The sequence below is a fragment of the Moschus berezovskii genome, chromosome X, assembly GCF_049115385.1.
Source record: "Moschus berezovskii isolate FMDL1 chromosome X, NW_MosBer_1.0, whole genome shotgun sequence".
NCBI classification, from domain to species: Eukaryota; Metazoa; Chordata; class Mammalia; order Artiodactyla; family Moschidae; genus Moschus; species Moschus berezovskii.
In genome coordinates, this window is record NC_142488.1 from 68,581,084 (window position 1) to 68,587,874 (window position 6,791).

Below are 6,791 nucleotides of genomic sequence, written 5' to 3' on the forward strand. Positions count from 1 at the left end.
ACTAGCATGTGAGATGAGTGCAATTGTGCGGTAGTTTGAGCATTCTTTGGCATTGCCTTTCTTTGGGATTGGAATGAAGACTGACCTCTTCCAGTCCTGTGGCCACTGCTGAGTTTTCCAAATCTGCTGGCATATTGAGTGCAGCACTTTCACAGCATCATCTTTCAAGATTTGAAATAGCTCAACTGGAATTCCATCACCTCCACTAGCTTTGTTCGTAGTGATGCTTTCTAAGGCCCACTTGACCTCACATTCCAAGATGTCTGGCTCTAGGTCAGTGATCACGTTATCGTGATTATCTTGGTCGTGAAGATCTTTTTTGTACAGTTGTTCTGTGTATTCTTGCCACCTCTTCTTAATATCTTCTGCTTCTGTTAGGTCCATACCATTTCTGTCCTTTATCGAGCCCATCTTTGCATGAAATATTTCCTTGGAATCTCTTATTTTCTTGAAGTGATCTCTTGTTTTTCCTATTCTGTTGTTTTCCTCTATTTCTTTGCATTGATCACTGAGGAAGGCTTTCTTATCTCTCCTTGCTATTCTTTGGAACTCTGCATTCAGATGCTTATATCTTTCCTTTTCTCCTTTGCTTTTCACTTCTCTTCTTTTCACAGCAATTTGTAAGGCCTCCTGAGACAGCCATTTTGCTTTTTTGCATTTCTTTTCCATGGGGAGGGTCTTGGTCCCTGTCTCGTGTACAATGTCATGAACCTCCGTCCAGAGTTCATCAGGCACTCTATCTATCAGATCTAGTCCCTTAAATCTATTCCTCACTTCCACTGTATAATCATAAGGGATTTGATTTAGGTCATACCTGAATGGTCTAGTGGTTTTCCCTACTTTCTTCAATTTAAGTCTGAATTTTGCAATAAGGAGTTCATGATCTGAGCCACAGTCAGCTCCTGGTCTTGTTTTTGCTAACTGTATACAGCTTCTCCATCTTTGGCTGCAAAGAATATAATCAATCTGATTTCGGTGTTGACCATCTGGTGATGTCCAAGTGTACAGTCTTCTCTTTTGTTGTTGGAAGAGGGTGTTTGCTATGACCAGTGCGTTCTCTTGACAAAACTCTATTAGCCTTTGCCCTGCTTCATTCCGTGCTCCAAGGCCAAATTTACCTGTTATTCCAGATGTTTCGTGACTTCCTACTTTTGCATTCCAGTCCCCTATAATGAAATGGACATCTTTTTGGGTGTTAGTTCTAAAAGGTCTTGTAGGTCTTCATAGAACCGTTCAACTTCGGCTTCTTCAATGTTACTGGTTGGGACATAGGCCTGGATTACTGTAATATTGAATGGTTTGCCTTAGAAACGAACAGAAATCATTCTATCGTTTTTAAGACTGCATCCAAGTACTGCATTTCGGACTCTTTTGTTGACCATGATGGCTACTCCATTTCTTATAAGGGAATCCTCCCCACAGTAGTAGATATAATGGTCATCTGAGTTAAATTCACCCATTCCAGTCCATTTTAATTCACTGATTCCTAGAATGTCTACGTTCACTCTTGCCATCTCCTGTTTGACCACTTCCAATTTGCCTTGATTCATGGACCTAACATTCCAGGTTCCTATGCAATACTGCTCTTTACAGCACCGGACCTTTGCTTCTATCACCAGTCACATCCACAACTGGGTATTGGTTTTGCTTTGGCTCCATCCCTTTATTCCTTCTAGAGTTACTTCTCCACTGATCTCCAGTAGCATACTGGGCACCTACCGACCTGGGGAATTCCTCATTCGGTATCCTATCATTTTGCCCTTTGATATTGTTCATGGGGTTCTCAAGGCAAGTATACTGAAGTGGTTTGCCATTCCCTTCTCCAGTGAACCACGTTCCATCAAGAGGCTCTTTAGTTCTTCTTCACTTTCTGCCATAAGTGTGGTGTCATCTGCATATCTTAGATTATTGATATTTCTCCCGGCAATCTTGATTCCAGCTTGTGCTTCTTCTAGCCCAGCGTTCCTCACGATGTTCTCTGCATATAAGTTAAATAAGCAGGGTGACAATATACAGCCTTGATGTACTCCTTTTCCTATTTGGAACCAGTCTGTTGTTCCATGTCCAGTTCTAACTGTTGCTTCCTGACCTGCATACAGGTTTCTCAAGAGGCAGGTCAGGTGGTCTGGTATTCCCATCTCTTTCAGAATGTTCCACAGTTTATTGTGATCCCCACAATCAAAGGCTTTGCCACAGTCAATGAAGCAGAAATAGATGTTTTTCTGGAACTCTCTTGTTTTCTCCATGATCCAGCAGATGTTGGCAATTTGATCTCTGGTTCCTCTGCCTTTTCTAAAACCAACTTGAACATCTGGAAGTTCACAGATCATGTATTGCTGAAGCCTGGCTTGGAGAATTTTGAGCAGGACTTTACTAGCGTGTGAGATGAGTGCAATTGTGCAGTAGTTTGAGCATTCTTTGGCATTGCCTTTCTTAGGGATTGGAATGAAAATGGACCTTTTCCAGTTCTGTGCCATCGCTGAGCTTTCCAAGTTTGCTGGTGTATTGAGTGCAGCATTTTCACAACATAATCTTTTAGGATTTTAAATAGCTCAACTGGAATTCCACGATCTCCACTAGTTTTTTTTGAAGTGATGCTTCAGAAGGCCCACTTGACTTCACATTCCAGGATGTCTGGCTCTAGGTGAATGATCACACCATCGTGATTTTCTTGGTTGTGAAGATCTTTTTTGTACATTTCTGTGTATTCTTGCCACCTCTTCTTAAAATCTTCTGCTTCTGTTAGGCCTTCCCTGGTGGCTCAGAGGGTAAAGCCTCTTTCAACAATGTGGGGGACCCGGGTTCGATCCCTGGGTTGGGAAGATCCCCGGGAGAATGAAATGGCAAGTTCTTTTTTGTACAGTTCTTCTGTGTATTCTTGCCACCTCTTCTTAATAGCTTCTGCTTCTTTTAATCCCTATGATTTCTGCCCTTTATTGAGCGCATCTTTGCATGAAATGTTCCCTTGGTATCTCTAATTTTCTTGAAGAGATCTCTAGTCTTTCCCATTCTCTTCTTTTCCTCTATTTCTTTGCATTGATCACTGAGGAAGCCTTTCTTATCTCTCCTTGCTATTCTTTGGAACTCTGCATTCAAATGGGTATATCTTTCCTTTTCCCCTTTGCTTTTTGCTTCCCCTCTTTTCACAGCTATTTGTAAGGCCTCCTCAGACAGCCATTTTGTTTTTTTGCATTTCTTTTTCTTGGGGATGGTCTTGATTCCTGTCTCCTTTACAGTGTCACAAACCTCCGTTCATAGTTCATCATAGGAAACTATATTAAAAAGGAAATTTCACAAATGAATAACCTAACCTTCCACCTAAGGCACAAGGAAAGAAGAGCAAATCAAACCCAAAGCAAGCAGGCAGATGATATTGAGTGGAAATTCATGGAAAGATTCTAAAAAATGAGAAAAATTGCACAAAATTTTTTTCTATGAAAAGATCCAAGCTCTTAAAGTCATAAGGAAAAAAATGATTCACATTACTAAATCAGGAATAAAATCTGGTCATTGCTATTCAATTACACAAATAAAGGTTATAAAGGCATACTATGATATTCCTGTATGAAAAGAAATTATGGAATGCCAATATTTATTTTTATTCAGGTATAGTTGATTTACAATATTGTATTAGTTTCTGCTGTACAGCATGATGATTCACACTTTCATATGTAGATGCTTATTATTTTTCATATTATTTTCCATTATGTTTTGTTATAGGATATTGAATATAGTTCCCTGTGCTATATAGTAGGTTTTTTTGTTTATCTATTTTATATATAATAGGTTGTATCTGCTAGACCAAAACTCCTAATTATCCCTCCCCACCCTCTTATGATAACCATAAGTTTATTTTCTATGTCTATGAATCTATTTCTGTTCTATAAATAAGCTCATTTATGTCATATTTTATATTACACATATAAGTGATACCATGTGATATTTGTCTTTCTCTTTATGACTTGTTTCACTTATTATGATAATTTCTAGGTTCATTCATGTTGCTTCCAGTGACATGATTATTTTATTCTTTTCTATGGCTGAATAGTATTCTATTATGTGTGTGTGTGTATACACACACACATTCATTTATTGATGGACAGATAGGTTGCTTCCATGTCTTAGCTATTGTAAATACCTCTGCTATGAACACTGAGGTGCAGGTATCTTATCAAGTTAGAGTTTTCTTCAGTGGATTGCTGGAATCATGTGAAACTCTATTTTTAGTTTTTTAAGCAACCTCAATATTGTTTTCTACAGTGACTGCTCCAACTTACATTCACACTAATAGTGTAGAAAAGTTCCCTTTTCACCACACCCTTTCCAGCATTTATTATATTTAAACTTTTTAATGATGACCATCCTTATCAGCATGAAGTAGCACACCATTGTAGTTTTGATTGGCATTCCTTTAATAATTAGTGATATTGAGCACCATTTCATATGCTCATTGGCTATCTCTATATCTTCTTTGGAGAAATGTCTATTTACATCTCCTGACTGCTTTTTTTTTTTTTTTTTACTGATTTGTTTGTTTTGTTATTGAGTTGTCAAAGTTGTTTTTATAATTTGGAAATTAAGCTCTTGTTTGTTGCATCACCTGCAAATACTTTCCTCCAAGTTTGTAGGTTGTCTTTTCACTTTGTTTATGATTTCCTTTGCTGTGCAAGAGCTCGTGTTTGAATAAGTTCCATTTGTTTATTTTTGCTTTTATTTCTATTGTTTGGGAGACTGACCTAAGAAAATATTGATGCATTTTATGTATCATAGAATATTTTGTATATGTTCTCTTCTAGGAGTTTTTAGGCATCATGTCATATTTAAATCTTCAAGCCATCTTGAGTTTATTTTTGTGTATGATGCATGGGTGTGTTCCACTGATCTTTCTGTTTTTGTGCCAGTACCATACTGTTATGATCACTGTAGCTTTGCCATATAGCCTGAAACCAGTGAGCCTGATTCCTCCAGCTACATTTTTCTTTCTCAAGATTGCTTTGGCTTTTCATGTCTCCATTTTTTTTCCAAGCACTTAGATTATTTTTATCATCGCTCTGAATTCTTTTATCCAATAGTTTGCTTATCTCTTGATCATTTAGTTGTTCTTACAAGTTTTTATCTCGATCCTTCTTCTGCAACATATTTCCTTGTCATTTCATTTTGCCAAAATTACTGTGTTTGTGGTCTCCTTTCTACAGGTGGAAGAATCATCAGTTCAGTTCAGTTGTTCAGTCGTGTCCAACTCTTTGCGACCCCATGAATCACTGCACGCCAGGCCTCCCTGTCCATCACCAACTCCCAGAGTTCACTCAAACTCATGTCCATTGAGTCGGTGATGCATAGCTACTCTTCATTCCGGTGCCTAACCCCTGGTGGGTGAGGTTGGTCCAGAGGCTTGTACCATTATCCTCTTGATAGAAGGTGTGATTGGTGTTGTGTTGATCGAGCCTGTATTAGATACTGAGTGGGGCTTCCCTTAGCTCTGTGGTTACCACTGCCCTTTAAGGGAAAAGTCTGCTTCATAGTTGTTGGAGTAGGGCCCCCCAGATCTGTTTTTAAGATGTGATGTGACATAGGTGAGATTTGAGCACTCCCACTCAGAGAGAAGTCATGGAATAGCCCTCCTCTGGAGCTGTTCACCTGTGAGTATGTTCTATTGTTGTCCACTTTCACCCTTTGTGTGGGTTCACAAATTACACTCTTGTTGGCATTGCTCTAAGTCTCACCTTAACTATGGGTGTGTGGGAAATTGGCCCTGGTGATTCTTGGATGTTGTTTTCACCCAGACACTGGTGCAGATCAACTGAGGTCAGGCCCAAGGGCTGCAAAACTTGTGTAGTATTCACGCAATTGTGGGAGCTATGGAGGCAACTTGAACTCTGGTCTGGCCCAATATCCATGTGTAGATGCCCACAACTGCTAAAATCAGATCTATCCCAGTTACAAGAGCACAAGTTCTTTGGGATGTTTCACAGGTGCTGAATTTAGGAAGCCATCAACAGAGGTCTAACTCCAATGTTCATGCAACCAACAGGAGGGATTTCAGCTCTTCTTCCATAGTTCCACAGCTCTTGGTGCTCAGCTATGGCTTTAGCCTTTCCTCTGGGCAGATTTCCTAGTGGGAAGAGCCTCCAGTGCCCTCCCCAGACTCACTCCAGGGACTGAAGTGTGGGTCCTGACACCCACTGGTGGATTTTGTAGTAGTGAGATGTTTTCATGTGTTCCCAAGTGATGGGGGTAGTTCTGGCACCCACTGATAGATTTTCTAGTGGAGAGAGTTATCCATTCCATGCACTCCAGAGATAGCATGAGCTGGTCCTGGAGCCTGTTGGTGGGATTTCTAATGTCAGGAGCTGTCCATGTGCTTCCATGTCAGTGTGGGCAGGTCCTGGGGCTCCCTGGCCAGAAGTCCTAATGGGGAAAGCTGTTTGTGCCCTTCTGTGACAGTGATGGTGGGCCCTGTGGCCCACTGGTAGAATTTCTAATGGAGAAATCTATCTCTGACCTTCTAGGTGAGCCTGGCATCTTCCTGTGGGTCTGGGAGGAGTGGCCAGTGCCAGCTTCTGAAGCTTAAGATGGTGGTAGTGACTCCTCTCTGCACCTAGAAACACTATAGGCTGTGTTTTGTTGCCTGGGAGTGCTCACAAGAATAAAAATTCTTCTGGTGGTCTCACCTCTCTCCTCATGTGCCGCCCTATAATGGTGTCTTGTATCTCTGGTATGTCCAGGATTCTTCTTAGTATACCATCAGTTGCGATGGCCTGACTTCTTCAAACTGTTTCCACACCTAAACC